A 22454-nucleotide genomic window follows, 5' to 3' on the forward strand; every position below is an offset into this window, starting at 1 on the left:
GCCACTTTGCAATCATTGCAAAAAAAAAGGAGGAGCTATGCATTTGGCAAGACAGGGCAAGTGAACATGAGTTTTACAGTACTCCAGCATTAGTGGCTGCACTGAGCCTGTTTTGCACTGCACAGCTTTTCAAATGGGGGTTGCAGGCTTGACACTGCCACTGTTAAGTCATGCTCAATGACGTTCAGCTGAGACCTGTACTTCGTTTTGAGTGAAGCAACAGCTGACAAGCCTTTCTCACACAGATAAGATGTGGCAAAGGGGAGAAGAATGGACACAGCTCTCTGCCCGATGAGTGGATGATTAGCGAAAGTTTGTTCCGCTTAGCCCCGCCCCCATTAGTTACTGTTGCTATGTCTGTCAAACTTTCGCTCCTATCTAGAAATTTAAAGCCTACAGGAAAAATAAGTAATTTACATTTATTTATATAGCGGATTTCACAGACAGAATCACAAAGTGATTTACAGTGTGTATAGAAAATGAAAGCATAGTAAAAAAAAAAAATCTAAGAATATAATAAAAAAATAAAAAAATTTAAAGTGAAATTTCCTCCCGTTCCTCGCGCCCCACCTGTCATGTCTCTATTCCCCACCAGTGGGGGGCGCCCCACACTTTGAGAAACGCGGACTTATACTCAGGAGCGACTTATGTGTGAAATTATTAGACTTAGACTTCCTTTTTATTGTCATTCAAATTGAACTTTACAGCACAGATAAGAACGAAATTTCGTTACATAAACTCATGGTAGTGCAGGATAAAAAAAGCAAATAGGCGCATATATAAATAAATAAATATATACAAATAATATATATATAATATATATATAAAATAAATAAATATATATAAATAAATAAATAGATTACTGTACAGATAAATATATTGCACTTTTTCACATGCGTCCACGTTTATGGATGTATGTTATATTGTCTTTTTTATTCCAGCGAGTTAATCCATTTTGGGGGGAGTTGAGGGGATCATTTAATTATGATGCGTTCAAGAGTCTTACGGCCTGAGGGAAGAAGCTGTTACAGAACCTGGAGGTTCTGCTTCAGAGGCTGCGGAACCTCTTTTAACACATTACCGTGAAATATCAAATAATATTATTTAGCTCATTTACGTAAGAGACTAGACCGGGGGTCGGCAACCCGCGGCTCTAGAGTCGCATGCGGCTCTATAGCGCCGCCCTAGTGGCTCTCTGGAGCTTTTTCAAAAATGTATGAAAAATGGAAAAAGATGAGGGAAAAAAAAATATTTTTTGTTTTATATGGTTTCTGTAGGAGGACAAACATGACACAAACCTCCCTAATTGTTATAAAGCACACTGTTTGTATTAAACATGCTTCACTGATTCGAGTATTTGGCGAGCGCCGTTTTGTCCTACTAATTTTGGCGGTCCTTGAACTCACCGTAGTTTGTTTACATGTATAACTTTCTCCGACTTTCTAGGACGTGTTTTATGCCACTTTTTTTCTGTCTCATTTTGTCCACCAAACTTTTAACGTTGTGCATGAATGCACAAAGGTGAGTTTTGTTGATGTTATTGACTTGTGTGGAGTGCTAATCAGACATATTTGGTCACTGCATGACTGCAAGCTAATCGATGCTAACATGCTATTTAGGCTAGCTATATGTATATATTGCATCATTGTGCCTCATTTGTAGCTATATTTGAGCTCATTTAGTTTCCTTTAAGTCCTCTTAATTCAATGTATATCTCATGACACACTATCTGTATGTAATATGGCTTTTAATTTTTTGCGGCTCCAGACAGATTTGTTTTTGTATTTTTGGTCCAATATGGCTCTTTCAACATTTTGGGTTGCCGACCCCTGGACTAGACGTATAAGATTGCGTTTGGTTCAGCTGGCAAGGGAAATTTTTTCCGGTTTATTTTGGGTATAAGCACTCTAAGTCGAAATAGCTTGGCTCCAAGTTCTACATTTACGGCGTCAAAGTCATCATTTGTTGGTATTTTCCTGTAGCAGTTTCATGTCTACCTCGAACGCTATTCCCCGCACCTGCTTTGTTTTCCCAATCAAGACTTTTTAAGTTGTGCGGACGTTATCCTTCTTTGTGTGGACATTGTTGATTGTCATGTACTTTGTGGACGCCGTCTGCTCCCCACATCTGCGGTCCCCTCCAAGGTTTCTCATTGTCATCCCAATGGGGTTGAGTTTTTCCTTGCCCTGATGTGGGATCTGAGCCGAGGATGTCGTTGTGGCTTGTGACACTTGTGATTTAGGGCTATATAAGTAAACTTTGATTGATTGATTGATTGATAATTACTGGTTTGCAAAAAATATTTTTAACCCAATTAGGTGAAATTAGATAATCTCCCACGGCACACCAGACTGTATCTCACGGCATACTAGCGTGGTTGAAAAACACTGGTTTAATGTACCGTAAGATGTTTTGTTAAAATAAAGCCAATAATGCCATTTTTTTGTGGTTCCCTTTATTTAGAAAAGTATCGAAAATACAGATGTGCGATAATATCGGCCTGCCGATATTATCGGCCTGCCGATATTATCGGCCGATAAATGCTTTCAAATGTAATATCGTAAATTATCAGTATCGATTTTCCCGGGAGACTGCCGGATTTCAGAGCCCCTTCCGAAAATGTCCCGGGGCAACCATTCTCTCGATTTCCCTCCGGACAACATTATTGGGGGCGTGCCTTAAAGGCTTTTCCTCCATACAAACAGCGTGCCGGCCCAGTCACATAATATCTGCGGCTTTTACACACACACAAGTGAATGCAAGGCATACTTGATCCACAGCCATACAGGTCACACTGAGGGTGACCGTATAAACAACTATAACACTGTTACAAATATGCGCCACACTGTGAACCCACACCAAACAAGAATGACAAACACATTTCGGGAGAACATCCGCACCGTAACACAACATAAACACAACAGAACAAATACCCAGAACCCCTTGCAGCACTAACTCTAGACGTATAAGATTTCATGGGATTTAGCGATTAGGAGTGACAGATTGTTTGGTAAACGTATAGCATGTTCTATATGTTATAGTTATTTGAATGACTCTTACCATAATATGTTACGTTAACATACCAGGCACCTTCTCAGTCATACTGACAGGTATACACACATAATAAATGTTGACTGGTATACACACATACTAAATATTGACTGGTATACACACATAATAAATATAGACTGGTGTACACACATAATAAATATTGACTGGTATACACACATACTAAATATTGACTGGTGTACACACATAATAAATATAGACTGGTGTACACACATAATAAATATTGACCAGTATACACACATAATAAATAATGACTGGTACACACACACATAATAAATGTGGACAGGTATACACACACATAATAAATATTGACAGGTATACACACACATAATAAATGTTGACAGGTATAGACACTCATAATACCTGCCAACAGGTATACACACACAGAATACAGTACATGTTGACAGGTATAAACACATAATAAATATTTAATGGTATACACACATAATAAATATTTACTGGTGTACACACATAATAAATATTGACTGGTATATACACACATAATAAATGTTGACAGCTATACACACACACATAATAAATGTTGACAGGAATACACACACATAATACATGTTGACAGGTATAAACACATAATAAATATTTAATGGTATACACACATAATAAATATTTACTGGTGTACACACATAATAAATATTGACTGGTATATACACACATAATAAATGTTGACAGCTATACACACACACATAATAAATGTTGACAGGAATACACACACATAATACATGTTGACAGGTATAAACGCATAATAAATATTTACTGGTATACACGGATAATAAATATTTACTGGTGTACACACATAATAAATGTTGACAGGTATACACACACATAATACATGTTGACAGGTATATCAATCAATCAATCAATGTTTATTTATATAGCCCTAAATCACAAGTGTCTCAATATACACACATAATAAATATTGACTGGTATACACACATAATAAATGTTGACAGTATAAACACATAATAAATATTTACTGGTATACACACATAATAAATATATACTGGTGTACACATATAATAAATATTGACTGGTATACACGCATAATAAATATTGACTGGTATACACGCATATTAAATATTGACTGGTGTACACACATATTAGATATTGACTGGTACACACACACATAATAAATATTGACTGGTACACACACATAATACATGTTGACTAGTATACACACATAATAAATGTTGACAGGTATACACACAATATTGACTGGTGTACACACACAACAAATGTTGACAGATATACACACAACAAATGTTGACAGATATACATACATAATAAATATTGACTGGTATACACACAATAAATGTTGACAGGTATACACACATAATAAATGTTGACAGGCATACACACAATAAATGTTGACAGGTATACACACAATAAATATTGACTAGTGTACACACATAATACATATTGACTGGTATACACACATAATAAATGTTGACAGACATACACACATAATAAATGTTGACAGGTATACACACAATAAATATTGACTAGTGTACACACATAATACATATTGACTGGTATACACACATAATAAATGTTGACAGGTATACACACACATAATAAATATTGACTGGTATACACACATAATAAATGTTGACAGGTGTACACACATAATAAATATTGACTGGTATACACACATAATAAATGTTGACAGGTATACACACAATAAATATTGACTAGTGTACACACATAATACATATTGACTGGTATACACACATAATAAATATTGGCTGGTATACACACATAATAAATGTTGACAGGTATACACACATAATAAATATTGACTGGTATACACACATAATAAATGTTGACAGGTATACACACAATAAATATTGACTAGTGTACACACATAATACATATTGACTGGTATACACACATAATAAATATTGACAGGCATACACACATAATAAATGTTGACAGGTATACACACAATAAATATTGACTAGTGTACACACATAATACATATTGACTGGTATACACACATAATAAATATTGACAGGTATACACACAATAAATATTGACTGGTATACACACATAATAAATATTGACTGGTATACACACATAATAAATGTAGACAGGTATACACACATAATAGATATTGACTATAGCTGCTGCTTATACAGAGTGACAGGTGATTAGATAAGGCCCACCTGGGCCATCTATGCACCTGCACTGCAAAAAGTGAAATCTAAGTAAGATGAAATATGTCAAATAAGGGTGATATTTGCTTATTTTCTGTCTGATAAGATCATTCTTCTCACTAAGCACATTTTATGTTAGAGTGTTTTACTTGTTTTAAGGGTTTTGGTCCTAAATGATGTCAGCAAGATATTACAGCTTGTTGCTGAGATTTGATGAGCTATATTGAGTAAAACATGCTTGAAACTAGAATATCAAGTGTTGCACAGCTGTGTCATCAACACTCACAAGTATAAAACTACTTTTTTAAAGTCATAATTTCATATTTCAAGCATGAAAAAAAATTCATGACTTTGACACAATTGTGTCTCATAATTAAAACGGATGACAGCCAAATGGACTTTGCTGTTCTATTTTCAATGAAACAATAGAAAATATGTACTCATATAGCAGTACAGTTGTTATTAGTGAGAATATACTTATTTTAAGGTATTTTTGGGTCCGTTGAGGTTAGCTAATTTTAGTTGTTTCGGAAAGTCTTGACAAGCCAAATTTTCTTGTTCTATTGGCAGATAATTTTGCTTAATTCAAGTAAAATCCCCCTCATTTTTGTATTTTCTTTTCTTGTTTTTGAACACTGACTTTTTGCAGTGTGTCGCTGACTTCGAGGCCGGTCCTGGCACACACCCTTTCCGCTGCAGGCCCGCAGGCCACGCCCCCCTCCACACTGTAATATTATCATGACACGGCCCTCCAAAGGCTTTCTGCGATGTGGCCCACGATGAAAATGAGTCTGACGCCCTTGCTATAGCCCAAAAAGTAGCACTGTTGAAACACCAAACATTGTTCCATGCACTGTTATGTGTCTACACTCTCCCTTCTCATAGATTTTTCCAGAAAATCTCCACAAAGCTGCAGCTGACTGAACGGGACAACAGAAAGAGACTAAATTGGAGGGAAACAGTGTTGTCCTCTAATTGAAACTGCAATTCTAAATTCCCTGCTGTGATTAATCAGAGAGTCTGCAAATCACCATTCATTACATAGGAGGGGGAACAGCACAGCACACACACCGTAAGCCTTTATACATACAGTATATAACTATGTCATTAGCAACACCCCTCGCTCCAAATCCCTTATTTAACCTACATGAATGTGGTAGTTAGAGAGTGTGTGTGAGGGCCTTTAAAAGGAGGCCACAAGAGATAAAAAGGTGATCCGCAGCAGCAATAGTGTCCATTACATGCACTCCTATGCAAACATTGCAGAACCAACGGGAGATAAAACACCTGCTAGGAGCTCTGACTGTGCAAAAATAAGCGGCGAGTCTTTGAGTTTGCTAACTTTTCTTGTGTGACAGACGGAGAGCACCTGAAACATTTGGTATAAAACACGCCCGTATTGCCTCAATTCGAGCTATCGGATACACTTGAGAGTAGTTTGTGTCGCTTGTTTTAGCCATAACTCCATAGTTCACTGCACTTCATAGTTGATTGTACAAAACCCAAAACCTAGTGAAGTTGGCACGTTTTGTAAATGGTAAATAAAAGGAGAATACAAGGATTTGCAAATCCTTTTCAACCTATATTCAATTAAATAGACTGCAAAGACAACATATTTAATGTTCAAACTGGTAAACTTTGTTATTTTTTGCAAATATTAGCTTATTTGGAATTTGATGCCTGCAACATGTTTCAAAAAAGCTGGCACAAATGGCAAAAAAGAGTGAGAAAGTTGAGGTATGCTCATCAAACACTTATTTGGAACATCCCACAGGTGAACAGGCTAATTGGGAACAGGTGGGTGCCATGATTGGGTATAAAAGTAGATTCCATGAAATGCTCAGTCAGTCACAAACAAGGATGGGGCGAGAGTCACCACTTTGTCAACAAATGCGTGAGAAAACTATCAAACAGTTTAAGAACAACATTTCTTAACGAGCTATTGCAAGGAATTTAGAGATTTCACCATCTACGGTCTGTAATATCATCAAAGGGTTCAGAGAATGTGGAGAAATCACTGCACGTAAGCAGCTAAGCCCGTGACCTTCCATCCCTCAGGCTGTACTGCATCAACAAGCCACATCAGTGTGTAAAGGATATCACCACATGGGCTCAGGAACACTTCAGAAACCCACTGTCAGTAACTACAGTTGGTCGCTACATCTGTAAGTGCAAGTTAAAACTCTCCTATGCAAGGCGAAAACCGTTTATCAACAACACCCAGAAACGCAGTCGGCTTTGCTGGGCCCGAGATCATCTAAGATGGACTGATTCAAAGTGGAAAAGTGTTCTGTGGTCTGATGAGTCCACATTTTAAATTGTTTTTGGAAACTGTTCTTGTAATTGTTCTTGTTCTTATTATTTTCAAAAATGTTGGTCATTTTTTGTTATTGTTTACAAAGTCAGGTATGTGTTTTTTTCCTTCAGGAAAAAAACTTTTTTTTTTAATAGGAATCCTATTTTTAGTTATTGTGCAGTGTGCACTAGCCACTTTATTTAGTAAAAAATAAATAAATAAATATATGTATATATTATGTACACTACCGTTCAAAAGTTCTGGTTCGTTCCAAAGTAGTAGTCCAAACGTGATGAAATAAAAGCATGGATTACCTGCTCAAATTCTTTAAAAGATAAAACTGATTTAATTTTTGCTAAAAGTCTTGGATGATAAAAACTAGATCGTACAACGGAGTTAATCTAATGTTCCAATTTAAGATCATTGTCGAACTTAAAACCAAGATTGGTGACTGTGGGTTTTGAATAAGGCATCAGTGGGTCCAGGTGACTGGGGGGAGCATTCTGTTTTACTTTGGAGTCAAATGAAATTATTTCCATCTTGTTCTCATTTAAATTTAGAAAGTTTACCGCCAACCATGCTTTTATGTCCTCAAGACAATTTAAAAGTGATTTTAAACATGTGTCACTTTTCTTTTTTAAAAGGGACATATATTTGGCTATATACACTAGCGTTCAAAAGTTTGGGGTCACATGTAAATGTCCTTATTTTTGAAGGAAAAGCACTGTACTTTTCAATGAAGATAATTTTAAACTAGTCTTAACTTTACAGAAATACACTCTATACATTGCTAATGTGGTAAATGACTATTCTAGCTGCAAATGTCTGCTTTTTGGTGCAATATCTACATAGAGGCCCATTTCCAGCAACTATCACTCCAGTGTTCTAATGGTACAATGTGTTTGCTCATTGGCTCAGAAGGCTAATTGATGATTAGAAAACCCTTGTGCAATCATGTTCACACATCTGAAAACACTTTAGCTCGTTACAGAAGCTACAAAACTGACCTTCCTTTGAGCAGATTGACTTTCTGGAGCATCACATTTGTGGGGTCAAATAAACGCTCAAAATGGCCAGAAAAAGAGAACTTTCATCTGAAACTCCAGTCTATTCTTGTTCTTAGAAATGAAGGCTCAAACACACAATTGTTTGGGTGACCCCAAACTTTTGAACGGTAGTGTAAATAAACTTTAATTGATTGACAACAACACTAGCAAATTCTACATTTAATAAGATACACTTTAGAAAAATGTGTTCGCTTCTAATCTAAGGCCCAAAAATTTAGATTGATATCGGAGGCCATACATGTTGATGGGGACACCGCTAATTGTTCTATTCAACTTTTCATTTATGATGACTTAACCTCTAAAGGCCTGAGTGGCCACATGCGTGGACAGCACCTTTTAGCTCTTATTTCCACAATTGTGTACACTACTGAATTGAGGTTTTATGGCCCTTATGTGGACACTTGTACTGCCATCTGGTGGTGTCAGAAGAGTATAACATACAATGGAATTTGGAAAGAAAAGTGTAAAAATAAGAATTGGCATGTCACTAAACATGAAGTACACGGTTGTGTACTTATGGACTAAGTACATCATATCAAAAGATGATTGTTAGTGTTTATTCTAATTAGGGTCCAATAAGTCTAAATAGCAAAGAGAAATAAAAAAAACATGTAAACAAACAGCTTGGGCCTTAAGAGGTTAAGGCTAACCGTAGTTCAGGGTCACTGTAGCTGCTGGTAGAAGTGGTTCCCAAATTGTGAACCGCTCTACCTCCGGCGGCCCTGAGTTAAATTGAATTTGAGACCCCTGCTTTAGCTGAAACTGCCTTTGCTGGTTGTGTTTTCAGGTAAAACTGAGCAATGATCTCCCAGTGTTTGACCCCTGCATTTCCCTGGAGGCCCCTGGAAACCTAGGAGCGGCATGAACCCAAACTCACCTCTGATGCATGAAGCAGGATGGATGGAAGCAATGTCAGCTCAGTCAGCGAGACATGGATGTGAGGTTCACCCCCAGAATCTTCAGTAGTAATCAGGGAAGCAATTGTGACCTAAAGAAAATCCCCAAAAAACAACATAAGCAGCCAATATTGTCACAATCATCTCGCCCAATTTAGCACTGATACAGTATGTTACTACTGCACAAACATTAGGACAAAGGTCATATCCATTTGTAAATGCAACACTATTTTAAATACTGATGTACCCGAAAGGGACAAGCGGTAGAAAATGGATGGATGGATGTAAAAATGGGTTTGGGTAAGATAAAGAGCAGCTCTAGTAAAAACTGCAGCATGTTACCAGGCAGCCCGAGCAGTGCCGAGGACAATTCCGGCTCTTTTATGAGCGCCTTATGGATTCGCTCACTAAAAACTTACATACTTACATACATACTACAGGCCAGTTATTCTTAACTGGTTTTGTTGCGGGACCCTAAATCACACCTCAATAACAAGCGCTTCTACTGTAAATTGAAATTCCTCAGATATATTTAGTGAAGAGACAGTTCAGGGAGGTATTGTAGTGCAAATAATAATAATAATGTTTTATCCACAAACTGTTGAATTCCACCAAAAGTGTCTGAACTAGCTCAGTTGACAGATAACAGATAACTCCATTTAAGTTCCATTAAGCCTTTACTTTAAACACAGTAAACATGACCGTAAAGCAGGCCTGGGCAATTGTTTTAAATCGGGGGGAGAAATTTAGAGAAAAAATGTGGCTACAGGCCCAGATGGGGTCCCGGGACAGGTACTGAGGGACTGTGCAGACCAGCTGGCTGGGGTATTTACTAAGATCTTCACCCAGTCCCTCTCTCAGGCCGTCATCCCATCATGCCTGAAGACCTCCACAATAATCCTGGTGCCAAACTCCATCTGCATGCGGATTAAGGACTTCTTATCCAACCGCCCCCAGAGGGTGCAGTTGGGCCGCCACATGTCATCGAGCCTATACCTCAGCACCGGCTCTCCACAGGGCTGCGTGCTGAGCCCCCTACGCTACTCCCTCTACACATACGACTGCACACCTGCCCACTCCAGCAACTCCGTCATCAAATTTGCGGATGACACCACCGTAGTGGGGCTCATCTCGAGGGGAGACGAGGCTGCATATCGGGACGAGGTGGAGAAGCTGTCGGAGTGGTGCACAGTAAACAACCTGGCCCTGAACACCTCCAAGACCAAGGAGCTGGTCATAGACTTCAGGAGGAAAAAAACGGACATCCTGCCCCTGGTCATCAGCGGTGACTGCGTGGAGAGGGTTTCCGACTTCCGCTTCCTGGGAGTCCACCTAGCCGACGACCTAACCTGGAGCACCAACACCACGGCTACCATCAAGAGGGCACATCAGAGACTGCACTTCCTGAGAATACTCAGGAACAAGCACCTCTCACAGGAACTGCTGGTGTCCTTCTACCGGTGCTCTATTGAGAGCATCCTGACCTACTGCATCTGCGTGTAGTTCAGCAGCTGCAAGGCCGCAGAGAGAAAGGCGCTCCAGAGGGTCGTAAAGACGATCATCGGATGCCCCCTCCCCTCCCTGGCTGACCTGTACAGCTCCTAGCTGTCTCAGGAAGGCACAGAGCATCCTGAAAGACCCATTCCACCCCGGGCACTGCCACCTACAACTGCTCACCACGGGCAGACGCTATAGGGTGCTAAAATCGAGCACAAATCGACTAAAAAACTGTTTTTACCCAAGAGCCATAGTAGCATTGGCCTGAGTGAGCACAATGTGTCCGTCATGTCCTCATGTGTCATGTCTTTTTATTTTTTCGGACAATAATGTGCAATAATGTTATATGTGTATATGTATATATATGCATATGTATGGATATATGCATGTGTGTGGATATATACATATATATATATATATATATATATATATATATATATATATATATATATAGATACATATCTTCTTTTTTTTAATCTTTTTTTTACTATTTATATTACTAAATTATTGTGTATGCACCTTAGGGGATCTGCTCCAATTTCGTTGTTCTTTGAACCTGTTCACTGTAATAATGAAAAATAAAACTCTACTCTATTCTATTAACGGGCCGCATGCCGCCCTCAGCCCTTAATTTGCCCAGGTCTGTCGTAAAGCATGCCAATTATAATGTGTAATGTTGACAAATAACAAGAAGAAAATTTGCTTGCCCGATGCTAATTTATATTAAGTATTCCATTGCCGTGCTAGCGATTAGCATTAGCACTTTTTATTTAATTTTCATTTCAAATAGCACCATTGTAGCCACCCTTAGGAACGTTATTAGACGGCATACTGCTGCATAAAAAATAACTTTCAGAATAAAAGCTTAAGATTTATTAGTTTTTTTCCGAGGGAAAGACCCACTGAAAAGAATTTGCTGTGGTCTACATGCAATCTATGACAGCTGGTGCAGCTCTGTGGTTCTACCTTGGGACACCTTACTTCCTTGACGCCTTAAAAGAAACGTGCTGGACAATGAGCCGAGAGCTTGTGTTTAGCTTTTTAGCTCACGCTTCTGACTCTCAATTAGGGGACTCCGGTTGTAGCTCCGGCAGGACACAGGCAGGTTACATAACTCTGCCTTTGTGCGACTATCATTGCAATTGGAATGTGTCCGAATTTTAATGAATTTCCTCATATTTTCAACTTTCAAGCGTGACTGTAACCCTTCCCCTTCCTTCTCAGTGCAGACAATGATGTGGCTTGAGTCGCTTGACCAAGAAAAATACAGAAAAAACATCGAAAACAAAGGGACACCAGTATGGAGGTTCATAGCTTGGTTGGTGGAGTGGCCGTGCCAGCAACTTGAGGGTTCCAGGTTCGATCCCCGCTTACCGCCATCCTAGTCACTGCCGTTGTGTCCTTGGGCAAGACACTTTACCCACCTGCTCCCAGTGCCACCCACACTGCTTTAAATGTAACTCTGATATTGGGTTTCACTATGTAAAAGCGCTTTGAGTCACTAGAGAAAAGCGCTATATAAATATAAAAATATAATTCAATTTGTGTCTTTATTACGAAAGCTTGAATTCATATAACTTTTGTGCATTAGACTTTTGTAAACTGAATTTTTTACATCAAATTACACTACCGTTCAAAAGTTTGGGGTCACATGTAAAGCACTGTACTTTTCAATGAAGATAACTTTAAACTAGTCTTAACTTTACAGAAATACACTCTATACATTGCTAATGTGGTAAATGACTATTCTAGCTGCAAATGTCTGCTTTTTGGTGCAATATCTACATAGGTGTATAGAGGCCCATTTCCAGCAACTATCACTCCAGTGTTCTAATGGTACAATGTGTTTGCTCATTGGCTCAGAAGGCTAATTGATGATTAGAAAAGCCTTGTGCAATCATGTTCACACATCTGAAAACACTTTAGCTCCTTACAGAAGCTACAAAACTGACCTTCCTTTGAGCAGATTGAGTTTCTGGAGCATCACATTTGTGGGGTCAATTAAACGCTCAAAATGGCCAGAAAAAGAGAACTTTCATCTGAAACTCGAAAGTCTATTCTTGTTCTTAGAAATGAAGGCTATTCCACAAAATTGTTTGGGTGACCCCAAACTTTTGAATGGTAGTGTATGCTGACAATGTAATTGTAAAATTCAGTGTAAAAAAAAATCAGTGTATAAAAATTACTTGTAAAAAATTCAGAATTGAAAAATTCAGTGTCAAAAAATGAGCTGCTTTAAAAATCAAGACAAACTTGACACCTCATTGGCTGGTTCTGAGACACAATCGATTGCTTTAGCCTTAATTTACCGTAAGTGAGTCCAGCAAATTTTTCGACATGGAATTTTTCAGCACTGAATATTTTTTAAATGTATTTTTATACACTGCATTGTTTTTTTACATTGACATTTTTTTACACTGAATTTCAAAACACTAAATGTATTTTTAATGCAACTGTCAGCATAATTTGATGTAAAAAAAAAAAATTCAGTTCACTAAATTCAAATGCAAAAAAAGCCAGTTACCGTATTTTCCGCACTATAAGGCGCACCGGATTATAAGGCGCACCTTCAATGAATGGCCTATTTTAAAAATGTGTTCATATATAAGGCGCACCGCATTATAAGGCGCATAGAATAGACGCTACAGTAGAGGCTGGGGTTACGTTATGCACCCCGTAGTTGCAAGACCTGTTGTGGCTCAATATTGGTCCATATATAAGGCGCACCGGATTATAAGGCGCACTGCCAGCTTTTGAGAAAACTGGAGGTTTTTAGGAGCGCCTTATAGTGCGGAAAATACGGTACATAAATTCAGTGTCAAAATAAAAGCTTTCGTAAGAAAGACACACATTAACCTCCATACCCCACACTGCAAAAAGTGAAATCTAAGTAAGATGAAATATCTCAAATAAGGGGGATATTTGCTTATTTTCTGTCTGATAAGATCATTCTTCTCACTAAGCAGATTTTATGTTAGAGTGTTTTACTTGTTTGAAGTGTTTTGCTCCTAAATGATGTCAGTAAGATATTACAGCTTGTTGCTGAGATTTGATGAGCTATATTGAGTAAAACATGCTTGAAACTAGAATATCAAGTGTTGCAAAGCTGTGTCATCAACACTCACAAGTAGAAAACTACTTTTTTTAAAGTAATCATTTCTTACTTCAAGCATGAAATAAAAAATCATGATACCGAGCGCATATCATTATGTCAAGATAATGGCACTAGCATTTACTTCATTAAAGAATATTTTTCAACATATTGAGCAAAAGTCTCATTTTTTTCTACCAAGAAAAGTGCACTTGTTATTAGTGAGAATATACTTATTTCAAGCTATTTTTGGGTTCATTGAGGTTAGCTATTTTTACTTGTTTTGGAAAGTCTTGACAAGCCAAGTTTTCTTGTTCTATTAGCAGATCATTTTGATTAGTTCAAATAAAATACCCCTAATTTTTGTATTGTTTTTGCAGTGCAGCTTTGGGACCGTGACACAGCTAGACCACTGAAGATGGGTCGTAGATAGGCCTTCTGGCATTTTAATGACCCAAACAATAGAAGTGGCTCAAAAATAAGCACACCATCCTGCATCCTAAACAAACTCTGGGTTGCCAAGCGACACCCCTTGGGATTTAAAGTGTGTCTGTAAATAGGAGTGGACTAAATCTAACAAATTTTACTAAAACATATAGTTGCAAAAGTTTTTCAGGTGATAGAATAATAAAACCGTTTAAGTATTGGTTATTATTCGTAAAAAAACAACAACGTGCCGCAGTTGAAAACCCACTAATGGACAGAACTCTTATCTGGTCACATGACACTGCATCTAATGCTTCTTAAAACGTAAATAGAATCGATAAACACGTTGTACGCACTGATCTATACATTATAATCTGAGGTGCTGCCCTGTAATGGACATTAAGAACTTCATGAAAGCAGGGGCGGACTTACCTTTAGGTAAACACAGGCAGTTGCCAGGGGCTACAAAGGTCTCTTGAAAAACAATCAATGAAGTGTATTCCTTTTTGATGATTCTATTCAAAACAATTTATTTTTTTATAATTCTTGTCTTCAAATCGTTGGCGCAGTTTTAATAAAAAATGAAGCGGGAGATATGTTTAAGGAGAATGTGAGAAGAAAAACAGTATTCATTAAAGCAGGGGTCACCAACCTTTTTGAACCCAAGAGCTACTTCTTGTTTACTGATTAATGCGAAGGGCTACCAGTTTGATACACACTTTAATAAATTGCCAGAAATAGCCAATTTGCTCAATTTACCTTTAACTCTATGTTATTATTAATAATTAATGATATTTATCTTTGTGGAAACACTGATCATCTTAATGATTTCTCCCATTAAATATATATAGAAACAGATAAATATCAATATGCAACACTTTATTTTTATATTTTCTCTAAGTGCACATTTTTTAAATTGAACATTTTCAAATGATCACTTCTAAGACAGTCTTGTGAAATCACAATATCCCATTTTAACTAGCTAGCCACTAAAATTTTTTTTTAACAAATCATGAATTACTTTGCACCATGTTTGTACAAATAATATCTCATGTAAAATTTAAAAAAAAAAAAAAAAAATGTATGGAACATCATTAGTAATTTTTCCTGATTAAGATTAATTTTAGAATTTTGATGACATGTTTTAAATAGGTTAAAATCCATTCTGCACTTTGTTAGAATATATAACAAATTGGACCAAGCTATATTTCTAACAAAGACAAATCATTATTTCTTCTAGATTTTCCAGAACAAAATTTTAAATAAGATTTAAATTTGATTCTACAGATTTTCTAGATTTGCCAGAATATTTTTTTTGAATTTTAATCATAATAAGTTTGAAGAAATATTTCACAAATATTCTTTGTTGAAAAAACAGAAGCTAAAATGAAGAATTAAATTAAAATGTATTTATTATTCTTTACAATAAACAAAAAAAAATACTTGAACATTGATTTAAATTGTCAGGAAAGAAGAGGAAGGAATTTAAAAGGTAAAAAGGTATATGTGTTTAAAAATCCTAAAATCATTTTTAAGGTTGTATTTTTTCTCTAAAATTGTCTTTCTGAAAGTTATAAGAAGGAAAGTAAAAAAATAAATGAATTTATTTAAACAAGTGAAGACCAAGTCTTTCAAATATTTTCTTGGATTTTCAAATTCTATTTGAGTTTTGTCTCTCTTAGAATTAAAAATGTTGAGCAAAGCGAGACCAGCTTGCTAGTTGTGGGGAGGCGGGGCCGGCGGACCGACGGCGCCCGCTCCAAGATGGCGGCGAGTAGGCGTGGACGAGCGAGCGGCAAGGCGGGGCGCGCTGGGAGCGACGCTGCCATCAGCATAAGGTGCGTGGAGCGCGCAGCTGTGGACGGTGCAATCACCCTCTCGGACCGTATAAAAGGGTGAGAGACGTGAACATCAAGGGAGGAGACGGGGAAAGACGGCGGACGGGAGAAAACCATCCTCTGCTGCCACGCAAACGACGGCGACGTGCTGCTGAAAAGCAGACGGCGGACGGGAGGAAACCATTCGTGTGCTCACGTGAGAAAAAAGGCAGCTGCTGAAAAGCACGCAAAAGCCTCTGTGATTGAAATAATAAAGAAGTCTAAACCGTCTCACGACAAAGTCTTCCCTGGATGGTCCTGAGAACCTGCACGACAGTTAGGACTGTCACACTAGTAAATAAATACAATTTAAAAATAGAGGCAGCTCACTGGTAAGTGCTGCTATTTGAGCTATTTTTAGAACAGGCCAGCGGGCTACTCATCTGGTCCTTACGGGCTACCTGGTGCCCGCGGGCACCGCGTTGGTGACTCCTGCATTAAAACTATCCAAGGTGTTAACCTTAATGTCAGTGACACCGAAAGTGTTTGATCAACACAGCAAGAGATGAACGCTGTCAGTGGAGGATACAAGTGGAACGTGAAAGGTTTTTATCTCAAATATGTGTGTCAGGCCCGGGCAAGTATTTGGACTTGGGGGGGCCAAATTTAGAGAAAAAAATGTGTCTGGGGGCTGGTATATCTATTTTTAGGAACCCTAATACAAAAACTCACAATAATGTCTGATTGAATGCTAAAAACATTATCACAGACCGCCTTAAAAACGGAATGGAATTTTAAATTGTTTTACTTAATGAGACACCCAGAATGTACATGAAAATAAAGAATGTGGGATTTACAATATTAACTATGAACGATAAAACACTGAATATTGACAACATACACTACCGTTCAAAAGTTTGGGGTCACCCAAACAATTTTGTGGAATAGCCTTAATTTCTAAGAACAAGAATAGACTGTGGAGTTTCAGATGAAAGTTCTCTTTTTCTGGCCATTTTGAGCGTTTAATTGAGCCCACAAATGTGATGCTCCAGAAACTCAATCTGCTCAAAGGAAGGTCAGTTTTATAGCTTCTATAACGAGCTAAAGTGTTTTCAGATGTGTGAACATGATTGCACAAGGGTTTTCTAATCATCAATTAGCCTTCTGAGCCAATGAGCAAACACATTGTACCATTAGAACACTGGAGTGATAGTTGCTGGAAATGGGCCTCTATACACCTATGTAGATATTGCACCAAAAAGCAGACATTTGCAGCTAGAATAGTCATTTACCACATTAGCAATGTATAGAGTGTATTTCTGTAAAGTTAAGACTAGTTTAAAGTTATCTTCATTGAAAAGTACAGTGCTTTTCCTTCAAAAATAAGGACATTTACATGTGACCCCAAACTTTTGAACGGTAGTGTATGAACGTCACACCACCTCTCCATCGACATATTTTACAATCAAGCGAAATGCAACAAAAATGCAACAAACACAGGGAAATATGAAAGCTAAGGGTAAAAATAAACCCACCTACAATCTGATATATCACTAAGCTTTAGAACTTTGTTGTAAAAATCAGTTTAAGAACAACATTTCTCAACGAGCTATTGCACGGAATTTAGGGATTTCACCATCTATGGTCCGTAATATCATCAAAACCTACTCAGTGGCCTAGTGGTTAGAGTGTCCGCCCTGACATCGGTAGGTTGTGAGTTCAAACCCCGGCCGAGTCATACCAAAGACTATAAAAATGGGACCCATTACCTCCCTGCTTGGCACTCAGCATCAAGAGTTGGAATTGGGGGTTAAATCACCAAAAATGATTCCCGGGCGCAGCACCGCCACTGCCCGCTGCTCCCCTCACCTCCCAGGGGGTGATCAAGGGGATGTGTCAAATGCAGAGGACAAATTTCACCACACCTAGTGTGTGTGTGACAATCATTGGTACTTTAACTTTAACTGTAACTTAAAAGGTTCAGAGAAATCACTGCACGTAAGCGTAATAAACATTGAATGCCCGTGACCTTCGATCCCTCAGGCGGTACTGCATCAAAAAACGACATCAGTGTGTAAAGGATATCACCGCATGGGCTCAGGAACACTTCAGAAAACCACTGTCAGTAACTACACTTCGTCGCTACATCTGTAAGTGCAAGTTAAAACTCTACTATGCAAAGCGTAAGCCATTTATCAACAACACCCAGAAACGCCGCCCGGCTTCGCTGGTCCCTCCATCCCACACATGGAAGTTCTTAGATTTGGTGAAAAGGAGCACACAAACCTCTTATTAGTTCTTCTCTTGCGCGCTTGAACGTCTCGCCAGCCTAGACAGAGAAGAATGCCAACACTGTTTATGCTGCACTGTTTACTTTAAATCCATATACATAGACTTTCCTGACACTAAGCCCATTTTAAGATAAATATTCAAGATTTATAGACACACAAAAAAACCCACCCGGGTTCATTCGGGCAGCAGAGCAGAACTTTTTTCAGCAGGGCTTGAATAATAATAGTATTTATAGTGGCACAGCTGTCACGGTACAGTACGGACCTGCATGTTCCTTTACTTTTAACTCGGCCGTGTTTATTTAACCCCTGCATGAAGTCATGTTCTATTGTTTGGTGTTATGTTTACAGTATGTAAGCTTTTAGCACTTGCCATTAACACAAGCTGTTAAAGATGATCGTAAGTGTTCTCACTAAAGTTACTGACATGAATCTTTAATGACTGTTTAGTTCCTTTACATGCTGATCGAACCACATAGTGGCTGAACAAATCAAATATAAATGGCGGTTTTACACACTGCAAAAACTAAAATCTAAGTAAGATGAAACATCTCAAATAAGGGTGATATTTGCTTATTTTCTGTCTAGTAAGATAATTTTTCTCACTAAGCAGATTTTATGTTAGAGTGTTTTACTTGTTTTAAGTGTTTTGGTCCTAAATGATCTCAGTAAGATATTATAGCTTGTTGCTGAGATTTGATGAGCTATATTGAGTAAAACATGCTTGAAATTAGAATATCAACTGTTGCAAAGCTGTGTCATCAACACTCACAAGTATAAAACTACTTTTTTAATGTAATCATTTCTTACCTCAAGCATGAAAAAAAAATCATGATTTTGACACAATTGTGTCTCATAATTCAAACAGATGACAGCCAAATTGACTTTGCTGTTTTATTTTCAATGAAACAATAGAAAATATGTACTCATATAGTAGTACAGTTGGCACAGTACAGTAAACTGACAGTTAATATTTAAACATTTAAAGGCCTACTGAAATGAATTTTTTTTATTTAAACGGGGATAGCAGATCCATTCTATGTGTCATACTTGATCATTTCGCGATATTGCCATACTTTTGCTGAAAGGATTTAGTATAGAACGACGACGATAAAGTTCGCAACTTTTGGTCTCTGATAAAAAAAAGCCTAGCCTTTACCGGAAGTAGCGTGACGTAGTCAATTGAAAGGCTCCTCACATTTCCCTATTGTTTTCAACGCAGCGAGAGAGATTCGGACCGAGGAAGCGACGATTACCCCATTAATTTGAGCGAGGATGAAAGATTTGTGGATGAGGAACGTTAGAGTGAAGGACTAGAGTGCAGTGCAAGACATATCTTTTTTCGCCCTGGCCGTAACTTAGGTACAAGCTGGCTCATTGGATTCCACACTCTCTCCTTTTTCTATTGTGGATCACGGATTTGTATTTTAAACCACCTGGGATACTATATCCTCTTGAAAATGAGAGTCGAGAACGCGAAATGGACATTCACAGTGACTTTTATCTCCACGACAATACATCGACGAAACACTTTAGCTACGGAGCTAACGTGATAGCATCGTGCTTAACTGCATATAGAAACAAAATAAATAAATCCCTGACTGGAAGGATAGACAGAAGATCAACAATACTATTAAACCATGGACATGTAACGACACGGTTAATGCTTTCCAGCCTGGCGAAGGTTAACAATGCTGTTGCTAATGACGCCATTGAAGCTAACTTAGCATCCGGACATCACAGAGCTATGCTAAAAACATTAGCTATCCACCTACGCCAGCCAGCCCTCATCTGCTCATCAACACCCGTGCTCACCTGCGTTCCAGCGATCGACGGTGCGACGAAGGACTTCACCCGATCACAGATGCGGTCGGCGAGACGGAGGAAGACAAGGTGAGTTCGGCGGCTAACGCGTCTGCTATCCATCTCTCTCTTCCTGGTTGTGTTGCTGTAGTCCGTCTCTAATACACCGATCCCACCTACAACTTTCTTCTTTGCAGTCTCCATTGTTCATTAAACAAATTGCAAAAGATTCACCAACACAGATGTCCAGAATACTGTGGAATTTTTAAATGAAAACAGAGCTTTTTTGTATTGGATTCAATGGCGTACCAATACTTCCGCATCAACTGATTCCGTCACGCGCATACGTCATCATATCTAGACGTTTTCAACCGGAAGTGTGGCGGGAAATTTTAAATTGCAATTTATAAGTTAACCCAGCCGTATTGGCATGTGTTGCAATGTTAAGATTTCATCATTGATGTATAAACTATCAGACTGCGTGGTCGCTAGTAGTGGCTTTCAGTAGGCCTTTAGCATGTGACATTTCTAACAATTTTGAACAGAAATAGTTCATGCACATTCAGATAAATTCCTCAAAATTACAATTTCAAAAATTTTGGCCGGGGGCCGGGCTGTATATATGCGCACTAATTGACTGAAAGAGCACGCACTTGGCGCGATGATGTCATGTTATCCATGGAAAAATGCATTTTTAGACAATATGATTTGCCTGAGCGGCTAGGAGACCCCGAGAGTAACAAGCGCTTGCCTTGTTGCCTTTCCATTAAGAACAATACATTAGTTTTTAGTATAAGTTTGCTGCTTTCAAGAAATGTAATGCCGAGCGCATATCATTATGTCAAGATAATGGCACTAGCATTTACTTCATTTCAGAATATTTTTCAACATATTGAGCAAAAAGGTCTCGTTTTTTTTGTAGCGAGAAAAGTGCACTTGTTATTAGTGAGAGTATACTTATTTTAAGGTATTTTTGGGTTCATTGAGGTTAGCTAATTTTACTTGTTTTGGAAAGTCTTGACAAGCCACATTGTCTTGTACTATTGGCAGATAATTTTGCTTAGTTCAAATAAAATACCCCTCATTTTTGTATTTTTTTTTCTTGTTTTTGAACACTGACTTTTTGCAGTGCATTGATGGTGTGGGTAAAGAGAAAGGTCAAATTGAGAGCAGCAGATGTGTGCTTATTCCTCCACTTGTAGTTTGTTGCCCTCTTCAGGTCAATGCAAGCAGGAATATTCATAAATAAATAGCTTCCCTTTTCAACATTGCGTGGAAGTCTGGGACAGTGCCGAGGGAGTGGCAGACTGGGGTGGTGGTTCCCCTTTTCAAAAAGGGGGACCAGAGGGTGTGTGCTAATTACAGGGGTATCACACTACTCAGCCTCCCTGGGAAAGTTTACGCCAAGGTACTGGAAAGGAGGGTCCGGCCGATAGTCGAACCTCAGATTCAAGAGGAGCAATGTGGATTCCGTCCTGGTCGTGGAACAACTGACCAACTCTTTACGCTTGCGGGAATCCTGGAGAGGGCCTGGGAGTATGCCTATCCAGTCTACATGTGTTTTGTGGATTTGGAGAAGGCGTATGACCGCGTCCCTCGGGAGATCTTGTGGGAGGTGCTGAGGGAGTACGGAGTGAGGGGAACCCTGTTGAGGGCCATCCAATCTCTGTACAACCAAAGCGAGAGTTGTGTCCGGGTGCTTGGATGTAAGTCGGATCCGTTTCCAGTGGGGGTTGGTCTCCGCCAGGGCTGCGCTCTGTCACCTATCCTGTTTGTGATTTTCATGGACAGGATTTCTAGGCGGAGTCGTGGCCATGGCGGAGAGGGTATACGTCTCGGGGGGCTAAAGGTTGCGTCACTGCTGTTTGCAGATGATGTGGTCCTGATGGCACCTTCGGTTCGTGACCTTCAGCTCTCACTGGATCGGTTCGCAGCCGAGTGTTCAGCGGCTGGAATGAGGATCAGCATCTCCAAATCTGAGGCCATGGTTCTCAGCAGGAAACCGATGGTTTGTACAGTCCGGGTAGGGG

The 22454-nt window shown here is 38.6% G+C and overlaps 1 protein-coding gene across 1 annotated transcript in view; it reads right to left on the reverse strand.

Moving 5' to 3' along the window:
• The window catches only part of pdgfrb (platelet-derived growth factor receptor, beta polypeptide), a 153582-nt gene that overhangs the window by 120916 nt on the left and 10212 nt on the right, over positions 1–22454 (reverse strand). Inside the window, exons 4-5 of the mRNA XM_062045957.1 lie at positions 18617–18659; positions 9481–9591 (exon numbers count right to left, since the gene is read on the reverse strand). The gene's annotated coding sequence lies outside the window, so the exon portion shown is untranslated. The remainder of the gene's footprint in view (positions 1–9480; positions 9592–18616; positions 18660–22454) is intronic.

This window comes from Entelurus aequoreus, linkage group LG04, assembly GCF_033978785.1.
Source record: "Entelurus aequoreus isolate RoL-2023_Sb linkage group LG04, RoL_Eaeq_v1.1, whole genome shotgun sequence".
Classification (NCBI taxonomy): domain Eukaryota; kingdom Metazoa; phylum Chordata; class Actinopteri; order Syngnathiformes; family Syngnathidae; genus Entelurus; species Entelurus aequoreus.